The 17168-nt window shown below is 50.6% G+C and overlaps 1 protein-coding gene across 2 annotated transcripts in view; it reads right to left on the bottom strand.

Annotated features, from left to right (window-relative positions):
- Epb41l1 (erythrocyte membrane protein band 4.1 like 1) overlaps positions 1 to 16959 on the bottom strand; it is a 127476-nt gene extending 110517 nt beyond the window's left edge. The window contains exon 1 of one of the 2 annotated variants that reach the window (XM_040732885.1): positions 16734 to 16959. The gene's annotated coding sequence lies outside the window, so the exon portion shown is untranslated. The remainder of the gene's footprint in view (positions 1 to 16733) is intronic. The other variant, XM_040732886.1, reaches the window with a different exon arrangement.
- Between the last annotated feature and the right edge of the window lie 209 nt (positions 16960 to 17168).

Raw genomic sequence — 17168 nt, 5'->3', positions numbered from 1 at the left:
CCCCCCCCCCAAGTGCTGGGATCAAAGGTGTGTGCCACCACTGCCTGGATGTCTGTACATTATTTTGATTGCTGTTTTTTGGATAAGGAAAGTAAGGCTAAAAAATTTCCAAATGACCTGCCTGAGGTCAGAGGGAAAATAAACTGCGGGAGGGAAATTTGACCAGACGCCTTGGTGAGAAAGCCTGTGGTCTCCCTGTGCTCTCCAGACAGTAGATGGTTACACAGAGGCTCTGGTTTCAGGAACGGGAAGGGATGACATCAGGCAGCAGTGGCTGTGTATGCCTCCACTGCACGTCATGAGCCCCAGAGCACCCACATGCGCATGTGCCCCAGGGTACCTTAACAGGAAAACAGAAGGAGCTAGAACAAAAGCCTCTTTCTCAGAAGCCCTCTCTGGACAGGACAGGAGGCCACAGTCCTGGCAGGACTGAGCAGACAACGGGAGCTAAGTGACAGAGGCACCAACTGGCCACCATCTTTCTTATGTGATCCCAGCCTGGCACCCTGTACTCTATCCTCTCCTCCCTGCTCCCTTCCTCCTCTGTAGCCCCAAAACGACACAGCTACACTGAACAGTGTCAGGACTCTCTCAGAGCCAGCAGAGGTGATACAAGCCTGTAATTACAATGTTCAGGAGGCAGAGCAGGAAAATCACTGCAAGTTCAAGCCCATTCTACGTAGCAGAGTTCAGGACAGCCAAGGCTATACAGTGAGAGCCCGGCTGGGGTATGGGGTGGGGCCGAGAGGGGGTGGCACCTGTGGAATGCCACCATAGACTATCCTCTGGCCTCCAAATACATGCAAACACATGAATATGCACACATACATACACACCAAAAACAAACAAAAAAGACGCTGTGGCCGAGTGTTGGTGGCACACGCCTTTAATCCCAGCACTCAGGAGGCAGAGGCAGGCGGATTCTGTGAGTTCAAGGCCAGCCTGGTCTACAGATCGAGTTCCAGGACAGCCTCCAAAACAATACAGAGAGACCCTGTCTCGAAAAATTAAAAAAAAAAAAAGGCACTGTGGCTGGTTGGCATTTTGACAAGTTCGATACAAGCTAGGGTCATCTGGGAAGACAGAATGTCATTTAAGGGACTGTCTCCATTATACTGGTCTGTAGGCAAGTCTTGGGAGGGGTTGATTGATAATTGATGTGGGAGGACCTAACTCACTGTGGGTGGTGCCACCATGGGCAGGTGGTCCTGGGTTGTCTAAAAAAGGAAGCTGAGAAAGTCTGCAAGCAGTGTTCCTCCATGGTTTCTGCTTCAGTTCCTGCCTGGAGTTTCTGCCCTGACTTCACTCAGGGATGGCTGTGACCTGGGATGTGTAAGCCAAATAAACCCTTTCCTCCCCAAGATGCCTTTGGTCCTAGTTTTTATCATAGTAATAGAAAGCAAACTAGCATAACCCTGTTCTGTTACAAGAGACAATACCAATCCTCAGTTGTTCCTGTCTCCTATAACAACCTAAAGGAACACTGGCCCTACCATCACTAAAACAAGGTTGGGAAGTATGTTCTGTCTACGTAACTAGAAAATTTTCCTTGGAAAGGCCTCTACTTCCTCATCTGCAAAAATGGGGATTTATCTCTGGGCAGTGAAGGTGCACAACTTTGATCCCAGAACTCGGGAGGCAGAGGCAGGTGGATCTCTGAGTTCAAGGCTAGCCTGATCTACAGAGTGAGTTCCAGAACAGCCAAGGCTATGCAAAGAAACCCTGTCTGGAAAAACCAAAAGATAGGGACTTATCTTTGCCTGATCACTGGCATAAGAGGAAACCCAAAGAGGTTCCCCAAAGGTAAGCCATTTATGGAGATACCACATAAAGCACCCCCAGTTCCCCATCCCAGCTCCCATCTTCCCTCTGGTCCATTCCTCACCCAAACGAGTGGTACAGTCAGACCCAAGCATCGGATGCAGCAGTGGCAGCAGCATCCCCACAGTCAGTGGCAGCAGCATCCCCACAGTCAGTGGCAGCAGCATCCCCACAGTCAGTGGCAGCAGCATCCCCACAGTCAGTGGCAGCAGCATCCCCACAGTCAGTGGCAGCAGCATCCCCACAGTCAGTGGCAGCAGCATCCCCACAGTCAGTGGCAGCAGCATCCCCACAGTCAGTGGCAGCAGCATCCCCACAGTCAGTGGCAGCAGCATCCTCACAGTCAGTGGCAGCAGCATCCTCACATTCAGTGGTAGCAGCAGTCACTGCTGATCTGAATCAGGTGTGCCAGGCACTATGCTAGTTGCTTCCTGAGATGACTTCTCCAGCGCCATTAGTCTCACTGACAGATGTAATGTAAAGTACCCAATGTCACACAGAGCAAGTGGCATGGCCAAAATGAGAAGCAATGTTACCCTGGAGGCTATGGGATTATTCAGAGTAACATCTCACCAAGAGGCATTCTCTAGGGTTGGAGGCCTAATGTTTCCCCAGAGCTCCTCAAATAATTAGTCTTTACAGAACCTTGTATTGTTATTTGAATGTGTCCAATTCAACACTGGTTATAACAACATTGTCCAGTAGAAATATGACTTAAAGTAGGCACAGTGACAGGTGCCTGTCATCGCAGCTACTGAGGAGCCTGAGGCAGGAGGAGCGATAGTGCTTGATAGTTTTATGTCAACTTGACACAAACTAGAGTTATCTGAAAAGGAGGGAACCTCAATTAAGAAAGTGAGTCTCAGCCGGGCGTTGGTGGCGCACGCCTTTAATCCCAGCACTCGGGAGGCAGAGGCAGGCGGATCTCTGTGAGTTCGAGGCCAGCCTGGACTACCAAGTGAGTTCCAGGACAGCCTCCAAAGCCACAAAAAAACCCTGTCTCGAAAAACCAAAAAAAAAAAAAAAAAAAAGAAAGTGAGTCTCCAGCAGGGCATGGAGGTGCCTGCCTTTAATCCCAGCATTCTGGTGGCAGAGGTAGGTGGATCTCTGTGAGTTCAGAGTTCCAGGACAGTCTGGTCTACAAAGCAAGTTCTAGGTCAGCCAAGGCTGTTAACAGAGAAAAACTTTCAAAAAAACAAAACAAACAAACAAAAAAAAAAACTAGAAGTGCCTCTATAAGAGAAGGCTGTAGGCAAGCCTGCAGGGCATTTTCTTAATTAGTGATTGATGGGGGAGCCCAGCCCCTTGTGGATGGTGTTATCCCTGGGCTGATGGTCCTGGGTTCTATAAGAAAATCAGGCCAATACCTCAACGAAATGATGGGACAAACTTAGTAGACTTCCTAGGGGAGACCTTACCCTCTCTGAGGAGCAGATGGGAGGTGGAGGGGGGATGTGGGGAGAGAGAGGAGAAGAGGGAGGGAGAACTAGGATTGGAATGTAAAAAATTAATGAAAAAATTTTTAAATAAAAGTGAAAGCAGCCGGGCGTTGGTGGCGCACGCCTTTAATCCCAGCACTCAGGAGGCAGAGGCAGGAGGATCTCTGTGAGTTGAGACCAGCCTGGTCTACAAGATCGAGTTCCAGGACAGCCTCCGAAGCCACAGAGAAACCCTGTCTCGAAAAACCAAACCAAAACAAACAAACAAACAACAACAAAAAAGTGAAAGCAGGTTGAGCAAGCCATGAGGAGCAGGCCAGTAAGCAGCTCCCCTCTCCATGGCCTCTGCATCAGCCCCTGCCTCCAGGTTCCTGCCCTGTTTGAGTTCCTGTCCTGACTTCCTTCCACGATGAACAGTGATGTGGAAATGTAAGCCAAATAAACCCTTTAGTCATGATGTTTCATCACAGCCACAGAAACCCAAAATAAGACAAGAGACACATAAATTAAAAGCAAAATGCACGCTGTGCATGATATATAAAAAAATTAGCTACATTTTAAGAAAGAATAAAGGAATGGGTTAAATTTAACTCTTTAACCCAATACGCAAATTTCAACATGTAATCAATACATATACATTCACAAATCTAGCTTCCCAAACATCCATAGAAGTTTGTCTACGACTAAATGGAGTATTGCTTTAAATGTCCAATTGATTAAAATGAGATAGTTAACAGAATTTGATATTCAGCTCCTCAGCCTCACTAGGCACATTTGGAATGCCCAGTCAACACTTGGTTGGATCCGGCACTCTACAGCAGGTCCCTGGGGTGTAAGGTGGTGACCTCCTTGGGTCTGGCCCAGAGCTAAGCTTCAGAGGCACAGGCATGTTGGAAAAGAATGGTGTCTCCTCATTTCACAACCCCCTGCTGAGCCCAATGTTAATATCCACCTCAGGTGCCTGTTATATTCACAGTGTTGATGACAGAGGGACCAGAGTTCAGAGGATGACAATGTGGCCCACAGAGTGATCCATTTGCCTGAGGTCACCAGCTTTGATAGGGCCCGCTAACCTAGAAGTTTGAGTTAAACTGTCCCTAAACTTTGGCAGGGGTCTGGTCCAGGCTTGGCTTCTAGAGAAGAAATGTCTTTGCCCTTTTCTCAAAGAGGCCTCCTCCTAAAGGGTAGGGTGGAGGGAGGGCCTGGAACAAGAAACCCAGTGATGCTGGGGGGGGAAGTGAGCCCCGGAGAGGCACAGGGTGCCACAGCTTTCAGTGGGGCCCCTCTGGACTCTATAGTGTAGAGGGTTTGGACCCCGTGTCTCTCCTCACCAATGCCCAGCAGCAGGCAAGATTGGCACAGTACACTGACTTCCTGCATTCTGAGTGGGTCCCCTGGGCTAGCACCCTTGAATCGCCCAGCCTTCCCAAGAGTGCACAAGCAGAGGCCCTTGGACTAGGGCCAGGGCTCATACTTACCTCTGCGGAGGCAGGAGGAAGGGTAAAAGTGGCAGGTTGTCCCCCTGGGAAGGAGAGGGCCCCGGAAGGCAGACCTCACAGTAGGGAAGAGGTAGCAGGCATAGGCCAGAAAAATCTGGGTGGCTCCACCCCTCTCCTGGGGAACAAGGCCAGCACAGCCCCCTCCAGCCAGCCCAGCAGGGTGAAACTCAGCAGCCATTAGGTTTAACAATTAACTCTGATTGGCTTTCAGTTCAGCAGAAGGTAAATCTAGCAAAAAGTCCTACCTGAAAGTAAGGGGACTTACAAGATTGAGGACTGAGAAGAGCGGGGCGGTGGTTGTCTGCTAATGTGGCATAAATCCCCTCCTTGAAGCTTGAATGCCTGATGCATAATAGGTGGTTAATCAATAAATATTTTTAATAAGCAATTAAAGAGTAGAAGTAAAGGCCAGGCGGTGGTGGCGCATTCCTTTAATCCCAGCACTCGGGAAGCAGAGGCACACACAGAGTTTGAGGTCAGCCTGGTCTACAAGAGCTAGTTCCAGGACAGCCTCCAAAACCACAGAGAAACCCTGTCTCAAAAACCCCTCCCCACACACACAAAAAAGAGTAGAAGTAAACTGGAATAAAAAAGGCCTGGCTAAGCCGGGCGTTGGTGGCGCACGCCTTTAATCCCAGCACTCGGGAGGCAGAGGCAGGCGGATCTCTGTGAGTTCGAGATCAGCCTGAACTACCAAGCAAGTTCCAGGACAGCCTCCAAAACAATACAGAGAAACCCTGTCTCGAGAAACCAAAAAAAAAAAAGGCCTGGCTAGGTGGGCAGACTGACTGAAGGGATCAGGAAGAGCTGTCTAGGTACTTACTTGACCCCTTTGAAATCACAAAGCCTAAGACAACAGCCTTGGAGGGCATGCCAAGAACATGGCTTTGAAGTCCCCAGCCCTAAAGGCCACTCCTGATCTAGTCTTCCTACCGTGACCTTGGGAGCCCTGATTTCTGAGTAGCACAGGAAAGATCCCACCAGGGCACAGGCTGGAGAGGGCCAGGCCCACAGTGACAGCAGCTGATCTGCTGTTTCCCCCATTCTCTGGCTGCTTGGCAACAGCCTCCTCGTCTAAGGCCACCCTCTGACTTCCCCCACATCTCAACATGCCTCCAGCCCCCACCTACCCAGCCCTTTCTCCTTTTCCGGAAGGAAGGCCTAGAACGATGCCGGCTCCAGCCCACTCACCTGGATCCCACGCCCCTGGCAACAGATGGCTGCCAACCTGACACTGCATTAGCCTTTCCAATCCTTGGATTGCCTGCTACCACCTGACCTTTCTCCCAAGCCCTAACACAGACCTAGATCCACAGCCCACCACAGGCTCAGAGGCCAGTTGCCACAAGGCTCCTGGGCAGTGGACCTCTGTTCCCATCTGTCTGATGGGGGGTTGGGTGGTTAGATCTTTTCCTTTGCTGGTTTTCTCGTCTTTAGAGATCCTGACATTCCTGGGGTCACTGTTCACTTTAAATTCAGACAGACCAGGGTTCATATCCTGACCTGGGCCAGGTCCAGAGACAGCTCTGCAAAGGCCTAGAACTGAAGATCACTTCAAGGCATCCTTAGCAACTACAGCCACTTGTGCTGAGCAGCCAGCCTTCACTGGCTTTCCCATTGCCACCAACAAAAAGCCCCCTCCCAGTCCCACCTCCCAAGCCCCCACCCCCTGCTCTCAGTCAGTGGCATCAAGAGCCATCAGTCTTGAAAATTATTATTCTTGGCAAAAAGAAGCATGCTGCTCCCCTCCTGAGCCCCTCCACGTGGAGACTCTGGGACTGTTCTCTCCTGCATATAAACACACCCCTCCCATACTGCACAGGAAGCAGCTGCCTCTAGACTCCTTCCAGCCTAGCTGCCTCTCTGTTCCCTGCAGCCCACTGTTTCACTCACTCAGCCACACCTCTTCTAGTCGCTAGCTCCTTGTGTTAGAGTCTCACCGGCCCCAAGTGACCTAAGACCCTGAAGACCTCAGAACGTCTGTAAAGACTTCTGCCCACGAGAAAATCCTTCATTTGCTGAAGCAATAATCATCAACTGAAAAATAATGGATTATACCTGAGTGTTGGTCACTTATTCTCCACAGAGCTTCCCAGGCACTTTGCTTGGAGCCCAAGTTATTTCTCCACACTCCAACATACTTGCCATCTCTACCCTTTGGTTTGGTTTGTTGGTCTTGTTTTGTTGGGGGAAAGGGGAGTTGAGGCAGTATTTCTATGCAGCTCATATTGGCTTCAAACTCACAGTCCTCCTGCCTCAGTCTGCCCAGTGCTGGAATTCAGGTGTGCACTCCCACACCCAACCTTATCCCCTCATTTTAACCCAAGAAAATCGAGACTCAGTGAGAGGAAATGATTTGCCCAAAGTCACACACCCAGCAAATGGCAGCATAGGGAGTGGAATTTAAGTTCTTAGCTACTGCCCAACTTGGCCTTTCTCCAAGCCACAAATAAAGGAGGAGCTATGTGAGAAGTTGTGGCCTGCCAGTGACTGATGTGGGCCACAGGTGTTCCAAAGAAACCAGCCTAGCTCAAGGCTGGAGACAGCTCTGTGCCAATAAAACTCTTCGGCCTGGATTAAGCAGCTGCTCCCCCAGTCTTACTCCTGTAAGGGGCTGGGGGGTGAGAAATGAGACAGGGCACTCCTCAGGAGAAGAGAGACCAGGCACCTCTCAGATAAAGCTAAGGCACAACAGAACTTGTCCCCAGAAGGGAATAGATAAGGCACTATGGGAATGCAGAGGAGTTAAGAGAATCTCACCACGAGGTAGAGGGGGGCTCCCCAGGTTTTGTAGGCCAGAGGCTGGCATGTGAGCAGAAACTTGGAAAAGGCATACAGGATTCTGTCAAGGATTTGGAAAGGCAAAGCTGGCATTCTTGGCGGGGGACAGAGGAGCAAGGGCAAAGAATGGCATAGGTGAGGTCTGGGCGTGTCCCATGAGCCTCTGGAAAGTTCTGCTTGCCCTCGGTTTGGCATTAGTCCAGGTATCCACACAGCCCACAGAGAAAGCACCTTGAACTTCCCCAGACTCACAGGCACCTGCTGCACTTGTGGTGAGTGGGCATAGCGGGGAAGCGAGCGCCAAGGACCTGCAGGCCCAGGCGTGTGGTTTGACACTCGGGAGGGGACAGGAGGAGCCTGAATCCAGGCCCTGTCCAGAATCTCAGGAGATGGATGCTGAGGGCAGGTCACCAGAGGAGGTGACACAGAGTCACAATGGAGAAGACAGACTGGGCAGCAGGAGACATGACTTCCAGAAGCCCAGATCAGGACTGCATGGAACCTTGATATTATCCTGCTTAACCCCCACTTTACATGGGAAACTGAGGTTCAGACTAAGGAAGGGACTGGTCCAGTCACTCGGCACCTTCATAACAAAACTAGCCAGCAGCATTCCCAAGAGACTAGCTAGAAACAATCCCTCCATTTGGGCCCACTATTAGCTCCCTGCTGACCCTTTTCTAGACCTCAGTTTCAACTCCATAGAAGTCCTGAAGCTAAGCATGGTGGTTCACACCTGTTGTCCTAGCACTTGGGAGCCTGAGGCAGGAGAAGGTCACAAGTTCCAGGTCAGCCTTGGCTAAGAGTGAGAACCTGTCTTAAAAAACAAATAACAACAACAATGAAAATACTGAAGAGGTGCTAGGCATAGAGGCACATGACTTTAATGGGAGGCTGAGGCAGGCAGGTATCTCTGAGTTCGAGGCCAGCCTGGTCTACAGAGTGAGTTCCAGGACAACCTCCAAAGCCACAGAGAAACTCTGTCTCAAAAAAACAAAACAAAACAAAACAAAAACAAAAACAAAGACAAAAAAACCACCACCACAACAACAAAAACACAACCCAAGAGGCAATCCTAAACTTCCATGGGTGACACAGACTCAGAATGCACACAGACCGTCTCGTCATCTCATCCTCCCTCCCCAGACAGCACACAATTTCCATATGCCCGCTGCCTCAGAAGTTCACAGGTATCTTGGATGTGAGTCTTGGAAGGGGACTAAACCAGCCCTCCTGCATTGCTTTAGCAAGAACAATGTCTAAAAACCCTGGTGTTTGGGGACCCTGGGACTTAGGGGCATGAGACTCTCCCTTGAGTGATTATACAAATCCAGTTTCTGCTCCCTTCCCTATGCAGAGGCCTCTGTGGCTATAAGTTGTGAAGCTCCTTGGTCAGGGTCTCGGGCAAGCAGGTAGGTGGCTGAGCTGGGCTGGGCTGCCCAGCTGATAATCAATGGGCAAGGGAGGGGGTGGAGACCCAGCATGAGGCCATAGCTGCCCAGTGTCTACAGTGACACTGTGAGGCCGGCAGTCTGGCCTCTGTGGGGGTCTGCACTCCTGGGCTGTACTTGGAATGACAGGTGGCCCAGACTGCTCTGCCCCAGCACTCTGCCTTTCCTCCTCTAGTAACGCGGACCCTGGGGCTGCTGGCTCTGACTTCTGCAATCCTGCCCACTTCCTCCAGAGTTCCAGCCATCATTAAGCCATCCTTAAGGCCCTTCTGAGCAGAAAACCATCTGTGGTTTGCAGATAATGTTGCTTAACTGGAAGACTCGACACCAGCTATGAGAAATTAAGGTGGTTAGTGGGAAAATAACTAGGAGAAAAGCAAAGGAAACCAGGTGTGGTGACCCAGGACTTTAATCCCAGCACTCAGGAGGCAGAGGCAGGAGGATCTCTGTGAGTTTGATGCCAGCCTACATAACAAGTTCCAGGACAAACAAGGCCTCGTAGTGAGACCCTGTCTGAAAAATAAGTAGATAAGTAATAAACAAAATCAAGAGACCTGCAAACCTGTCTTGTCAACTTCCTCTGATGCCATATCTCTCCCAAAGATGGGCAGCTGCCCAGAACAAGATGGACTCAGAGGTGTGGCCAGCCCTGGAGCCTGTAGTCCCCACACTGAGGCAAAGCACACACTTGGGGGCACAAGCCCTGTCTTGAAGCCCCTATACTCAGAATGAAGAATTTGTTCACAGAATTTGAACAAATGTATGTACCTCTGTGGACCCCTAAATGGTCTCACTGGCCCCAAGAAAAACTCAAAAGTACCTGTGGGCTTTGGCTAGATCAAGATTAAATCCCAGCTGGGCCTCTTGTTGACTGAGCACTACTTAGGCCCTGGGCATGTTTTTTTTTTTTTTTTAACTTCCTCTGGCATGGCAGGGATTGTAGTCTGTGTCCCTGGGTAGGGGTGGCAAGGATTAAGAGTCAGAGTCCCTGGAAGCGCTCTGGGCAGCACGTGATGTGAAGAAGCCGATAAGGGACAGCGGTGATTTCTAAGTCCATGACAACTCCAGGCTTTCTAATTCTAGTTGGCCCCAAATCAGTCACCTGAAGTGGCTCTGCAGACTGTACCTTTAGACCTAGAATCTTAAGAGAAGGTGGAGAGGGAAGCAGAGAGGAGAAGTGGGGAGAGCGAAAGGAAACAGAAGGGGAAGGAGGGAAGGGCGAGAGTGAGGTGCAGAGCCCAGCTTGGGGAAAAGGAAAATGATTCATTCATTGGAAGCTGCCAAGCTAGGATGAGTCCTCTCCCTTCCCCCCTTTTCTGATCCTTCTCTAGACAAGGATCACAAGGACCCACCATGCAGGGAAGAAGCACGGGCCTGTCAATGGGGTATCACTGGCTCACCTCTGGGTGCTGGCTCTCCACACTGCTGCTTACGGAAGCTCCTCCCCTCCCACTGGAGCACATAGAGCGGCCACTACCAGGCTGGTAATAAAACAGTCTGTCAAGTCGGCCACACAGGTACTGCCTGCTCACTCTGGCCCCAAGGATCTCTTTCTTTTTAAAGGTTTATATGTATGAGTATGCTCCTGCATGAATCTACACCAGTGTGCCTGATGGCCAATGCAGCCAGAGGTGTTGGATCCCTGGGAACTGGAGTTACAGTTAGGAACCACGTTGTGGATGCTGGGAACCGAACCTGGGTCCTCTGCAAGTCCAGCAAGCACTCTCACCACTGATTCATCTCTCCAGTCCCTGGGGCCTCTTTCTCCACACTGATCATCCCAGCTGAATCCTCACCTCTGTCTAGGGCTTACACAGAGCCCTCTCTAGACGTCTGCACGCCCTAAACTGCTCTAGAATGGAAGTTGCAACTGGGGGAAACAGACGGTTCAGGAGCCACAGATAAAGTATTCCAATTGCCACTGACAGATTTGGGATGTCACTTCTATCTAAGCCTAAGTTTTCCTCTCCAGGCTAATAAAGGGAGCAACAAGAATTATGTCCATGGTGTCCCCAACTTTGAACCTGGTAGTACTTCATACAAAGCCTCTGTGTAAGGGAGAAGATGCCCTCCCTTACATAGAGAGAAGAGTGGGCTGGCTGGGCTGTTGAGGTGCAACGGATGTGGCAATGGCCAAGGGTTATTATGATGATGGAGGTTATAATTAAAAATCACAACAACAAACCCTTAAGCAATTCACAGAGAGCTTTCTCATTATCTCCCGGGATTTGGAAGCTGGCAGGATTGGTCTAGCTTACTCTAGAAGATGATTCTTTCCATCTGAAAATGTAGCAAGGCTAAGTAACTTCTCAACTACTTAGAGCAGAGAAGGGGTGCCCCAAAGGAAGTAATAATTGAGTGCCTACTGTATACCACCCCAATGAATGTGCTGGCAACTTCTTCCTGATCAGTCTTACCACTATAACACTATTGTAGTTCTCCATTTCATAGATGAGAACACTAAGACTGAGAAAATATAACTGGCCCACCCTAAGGCCACTCTGTTCAAAGCTGAAATTTGGATCTGAGCTTGAGGACTCTAAGGCCAATGCTCTTTCCTGTCTTCTGACTATTGTAGGTTGAGTAGTGACACCCACCCTTTCCCAGGCTTGTCTAAGTAGAACCTCAGAACATGACCTTATTTGGAAATAGGGTCTTTGCAGATATGATTAAGTTAAATTAAAATGAGAACATAGAAGATTAGGCATGGTCCTAAACCTTAAAAGGGGCTGCAAAGACAGGGAGAAAGTCACACAATGACAGAGGCAGACCAGGCAGCAGATCAAAGGCACCACTGCGGGCCTTCTCCCAAAACCAGTGATACCTGGCTGACTGTGGACGGTGTGCTTCCAGCCTCCAGAACAGCGAGAATACAGATCTGTGGCTTTGAGCTCCCTGGAAGCTTCTCAGGAAGGTAACACACTGTAGCAGACCCAGAATCCAGGCTCTGGATTCCAGATTCCTACTCTCCAGGCAGCTGTGCAGTTAAGATGATCTCCAAGCCCAAGAGAGGTCAGTCTACACACACACACATACACACACACACACACACACACACACACACACACACACACACACACACACACACAGCGCTGGCTCCCCTGAGTCATTTATTAGGCTGGACCCTGACCCTATCCAGGTCAACAGTCTCCTCTTCTACCGAGTGTCAGCAGCTCCCATCACCTGGAGGGCTGTTTTTGAAATGCAAATCTTTCCTGGTCTGCTAAATTTTCTTCCCTAGTACCCACCACCAGCAAGACCAAGCGAAGCTCTTCCACAGCCCTGGAACCTTTCTGCCTCTCCCGATGCTGCAGCCACTCACTCTGTCCCTCCCACCCACCAGCTTTTGCTTCTACCACATGAACCTCCTTGGGGTAAAATGCCACATCGCCTTTGCACACGCTGGCCCAGCTTCCACACCATCCCTGCCTCTCCCATAAAGAAAGCCCTTCCTCCCTAGGCAACCGCACCTCCCCACCTAGCATTGTCCTTGTGATAAGGCAGCTTTGCACATCTTGCTGTTGCCCCAGGCCGTGTGTGAACCCTGCTGTATATGTTTCTCTTTCTGTAGGCCCAAGGCCAACACAAAGGCATTCAAGCAGGTTGAACCAAACTGTGCGGTAGCCATAAGAGTAATAACACAGCTAACATTTACCAAATGTTTACTCTGTGCCCACATTGTGCTGAGCATTCCATATGTGTTGTCTCATTTAATTCTCAAATCAGCCCTGTGAAACAGAGGCTTCTATTGGTTCACTTTACAGGTGAAGAGATATGAAGGGACAGATAAGTCACCTGTTCAACTAGTATATGGCAAACCCTGAAGGACTCCGGCACCAGCGTCGGTAACCATAATAGTCCCTCCTTAGCTGATTCAGTTACCAGTTATGGTTTGGAAGTATTAAATGTAAAATTCCAGAAAGACACAATCCATGCATAGTTGTAGACTGCTCTGAGAGCACGATGAAGCCATTTTTTTTCTCGCTCTGTTCCCCTTGTCCAATGTGTCTGTCTGTTGCCAACAGCCATCTCAGTTACCAGGCCAACCGCTGCACTGGTATCCCATCTCATTCGTTCAATCCTTATTTCACACACTAGTGGCCCCAATGCATAAGAAGAGTGATGCTGGCAATATAGACATACCAGAGAAGACGCAAAGCACTTCCTTCAAGTGAAAAGATGACTGTTCTCAACTCATTATGAAAAACAATATGGTACATACAGGGTTCAGTACTAGTCACACTTTTAGACATCCCCTAGGGAGCCTTGGGCCAAATCCTCATTGGCTCAGGAGGGATTCATCCCCACACCTTCATTTGGTAGGAGAAGACACATGCAAAGGAGGAAAAGTGATGTGTCCAGTCGCACCCCAAACCTTTGACTCCCTCACTCATTGCTCTTCCTCTGCACGGTATCATGGGATCTTATTTCAGGAGGGTGCAGGACACAAGCATCCCAAGACCTTTCTCCTGCCTGCCCCAGGCAGAGCCAGCACAGCTCAGGGCACACAGTGAGAGCTCAAGTCTACAGTCAGGAGACTGGGGGGGGGGGGGAGATGAACCTGTCCGAGAACAATCCGTGTCCTGCTTGGATAGCACACGACCAAAGCTTAAGGAGACACTTAAGAAAGGGCATCATTTAGTATCATCTCCTACTTTAGACATTAATTCATCTGACAGATGTATTGAACACAAATCAAAAGCCAGACACTATGGGAGACACTAGGAAGAGTAACAAGCAAGTCCCTGCCCTGATGGCATCTACAGTCTAGCTGAGAGAGACAAACAACTAACAAGTTCAAGTACAATCTCAACGCTCACAAGCCCTAGGAGACAGGTGCTCTGAGTCAAAAAAAAAAAAAAAAAAGAATGTATGAAGGGAAATACTGGCCCAACCTAGGGAGTTGGCAAAGCCCTGCCAGAGAAACAGGGACCAGTGTGCCAGACAGAGGAGCCTGTGTGCACAAAATCCCAGCCAGAGGCAAGTGGGCAAGGACTGGATTTTACCTGCCTTTCGGTAAGTTAGGGTAGGGTTTGGAGAAAATGAGCATAGTGGGGAATCTGCAGGGTGAGATTTTGCTTAGGTCGGTGAAATCTTGTCTAAGCTGACAAGGAAGACCCAGGGCTTGAAAACAGAACCCCTACCTACTAAGGTAGGCTTTGGGGCCTCACCCATGACGGCCTGAAGAAAGGAGGGGCTTCCCCCTTGTTTCAACCTACAAGTTCCTGGCTCTTCTACTGAGTCACAGAACAGGTCAGAATAATTTGCATTTGTTAAAACACGGATTGCTAGGCCCCTTCCCCAGATTTTTGTGTGGTGTAGGTCTACCATGACGCTCCAAATTTGCATTTCTAAGAAACCGGTAACCCTGCTGCAGGTGGTAAGCTGACCACACTGGGAACCAGTGCAATGGCTCCAGTGAGGAAAGTGGCAGGTGGTGAGTAGGGACTGCGGCCAGGATCTCTAGGGGCAAGAAGGGTGAATTCCTGCCTAGCAAGATGCCTCAGTGGGTGAAGATATTCCTACCAAGCCTAATGACCTGAGTTCAATTTCTGAGGCCCACATAGTAAAAGGAGACAACTGATTCTTCTTGCAAATTATCCTCTGACCTTTGCCCCCTCCATACATATAAAATGTAACCATGTTTTTTTTAAGAACAGTGAATTCCTAAATCGTAGTAATGAGCAAAAGTCCAACCTCAAAGACCCAACCCTGAACCCTCAGCCCCCTAAACAGAGAAACTGAGGCTCAGGAGTCCTTAAGAGAAAAGAAGCTTAGCCGAGCAGTGGTGGTGCACGCCTTTAACCCCAGCACTTGGGAGGCAGAGGCAGGCGGATCTCTGCGAGTTCGAGGCTGGGCTGGACTGACAGCCTCGAAAACAATACAGAGAAACCCTGTCTCGTAAAAAGCCAAAAAAAAAAAAAAAGAGAGAGAGAGAGAGAGAGAGAGAGAGAGAGAGAGAGAGAGAGAGAGAGAGAGAGAGAGAGAGAGAGAGAGAGAGAGAGAGAGAGAAGAAGCTTAATAAAGATTAATAAAGATAAACACAAAAGGGTTAAAAGGGTTTGGTTGTTGTCAAAAGGGGACCCCTGGACCACAGTGCTGTGCCTACAGGGAAAGAGATAAGGACCCCAGCTTTCCTTGCCTCTGCTGCCTTTGGCAGGGAAACAGTTTAAGAGTTGCAGAAAACTGCCTTTGCCCCAATCACCATCCACTTGTCTTCCTTTTATACCCCAGCTTCCTCCCCTTCCTCTCAAACCCTTATCCCGTACACACTTATCCTGTACACACGCCAAGCAGCAAGGAGGAGGGAAGTTAGGGAGAAGACCCAGGAGGTTTGAGCTCGTACGTCCCTCTCTTCCCTCTGGAAGATTTTGTTTCTTCAGATCCTTGTCAAACCCAATCTACCTACATACATTTCAGTACCAATATCTGAAACCGGCAAAACCAGTAACCAAATCCCCAAACTTCCTTTTCACCTTGTTTTTCAAATATAAGGAAGGGGCTTTCTATCCTATTCCAGTTAGCAGCAAAATGGCACTCTCTTACAGCCCCACATTCAGGCTCACCAATACACAAACAGTTACACACACATAAAAACAAACATACCAGAACTTACCAAAACAGATGCACACATACATCCAGAGTTATTTATTGTTCATTAGTAAAATGTACATATACACCTAAATGCACGGCGGAACGCACACAGACTAGACATGCGTGCAATCAATGCCCAATACATGGGGGAAGAGGTGCAGACATATCTCTCAAAGTACAGAGGCCTCCTGAGAGGGAATTCCTTGGAATTAGGCACTAGCCCTTTAAGACAGTGATGAGTCTTACTAGTCCTTTCAGGGTACCTAGACTGCTGCTCTGCCCAGTAAGAGGGTGGTGTAGCTGACCAGGCAGAGCTGCCTCTGGTCCTGTCCTTAAACCACAAGGAAACAGATCTCAGAAGCCCTGGGTCACTAGCCGAGGGGGCCGCTGTTGCTGCTACCAGCACCCCGCACCCACGCCTGCACACACCCACCCCTTCACACCCAATCACCCATCCCACCCTTCACAAGCACACACCCGAGATTCAGGCAGGCCACGCCCTCCGCTTCAGCTCAGCCGGGAACCAGGCTCTGCTGTCAGTAGGGCTCTCTCCCGTACCCGGGGCGTGGCTGCCCACCTGCCAGCAGGGAGTCTCCACTCAGCTAGGACGCCCGCGCCGCCGCTGCCACCCACTTCCCCGGCTAGTGAGGGGCTCCCGGCGACGCCAGCGCCTCGACCGCCGCCCCCACCCCCTTCCTCCAGGCAGTGCGGAGACAAAGCCGAGCACACGCACACAGGGGCTACGCGGGCGCACACCCGCTCTCACTGGCGCGCGCACACGCACACACACACACACACACGGGGAGTCACACTGGAGCGCATACAGAGAAATACACACACGCACACACACACACACCACACACGCCATAGGCTTCAGTCACGAGAAGCCATCTGTACAAGCGCATACCCTCATCCAGATGTACACACTGCTACACATTGGGACACACCCTCTCCAGGCACATCCGCGGATAAGCACAAGCAGACACACAGACCCTCACCCACATTAGCACACTACCCCGCCCCAAGGTGCACACCCTTATATAGATGCACACGTACGTACAAGCCAAACACCCACTTGTACCGATCCACAGATACACGCACGTTCGCACTCAAAGCACACCCGGAGATTGGGACCCCGACAAACGTACCCGCAAAGATACGAATCGAAGCTCGCAACTCAGTCCACGCACGTCCTCCAGTAATCGAGGCTCGAAACGCGGCGACAGCCTGCGTGGTCTCGACGCCCTGCTAACCTGGCGGTGGCGGCGCAGCTTCCGGGAGCCGTCGGTCTGTCTCTCGGTCCTGGCGTTCCGTGGTCTCCCTGGCGGGCTCCGAGGCGCTCAGAAGCTGCGCAGAAATGCCCGGCTTGCTCGCTCGCTCCTCCGCTCCCTCCCACGGCGCTCAGCCCCCTCCCGCCCGCTCCGCACACCCCCCTCTCCCCCTCTGCCCCGCCCCGGCGGCTCCCTGGGAGGAGGCGGCTACGATCCCGGCCAGGCAGCGGCCGAAGGGCGTGCTAGCAGCGAGCGCAACCCACTGGCCCCGAGAGCTCGGCTGCCCCGAGGAGCCGCGTCCGGTCCCAGGGA

This window comes from Mesocricetus auratus, unplaced genomic scaffold (genome assembly GCF_017639785.1).
Source record: "Mesocricetus auratus isolate SY011 unplaced genomic scaffold, BCM_Maur_2.0 Super-Scaffold_100028, whole genome shotgun sequence".
NCBI lineage: Eukaryota > Metazoa > Chordata > Mammalia > Rodentia > Cricetidae > Mesocricetus > Mesocricetus auratus.
Note: the sequence above shows the minus strand (reverse complement) of the source record. Positions and strands in the feature narration are given on the sequence as shown.